The 252-nt window shown below is 27.8% G+C and overlaps 1 protein-coding gene across 1 annotated transcript in view; it reads left to right on the top strand.

Annotated features, from left to right (window-relative positions):
* LOC119586145 overlaps positions 1 to 252 on the top strand; it is a 28,580-nt gene that overhangs the window by 13,136 nt on the left and 15,192 nt on the right. The gene's annotated exons all lie outside the window — the stretch shown is intronic.

Here is a 252-nt window from a genome sequence, read left to right as displayed (position 1 = left end):
GATTATCATGACGATACACGTTATCATTATGATACACGATCAGGAGAAACAAACATAATAATTCATTTATTTTCCGATCAAAGATGGTGTTGAGTGAATGGATGATATATAATATAGATAATGAATAATAAACATATAAACTCGATAAATGGACAGAAGAAAGGAAAATTAATGAATTAACAAATACAGTAACGAATGAATGCAATCCGTTTATGAACAAACCTTGCAAGTGTTGAATAACTGAATAATAAT

Source organism: Penaeus monodon, chromosome 21 (genome assembly GCF_015228065.2).
Source record: "Penaeus monodon isolate SGIC_2016 chromosome 21, NSTDA_Pmon_1, whole genome shotgun sequence".
NCBI classification, from domain to species: Eukaryota; Metazoa; Arthropoda; class Malacostraca; order Decapoda; family Penaeidae; genus Penaeus; species Penaeus monodon.
Note: the sequence above shows the minus strand (reverse complement) of the source record. Positions and strands in the feature narration are given on the sequence as shown.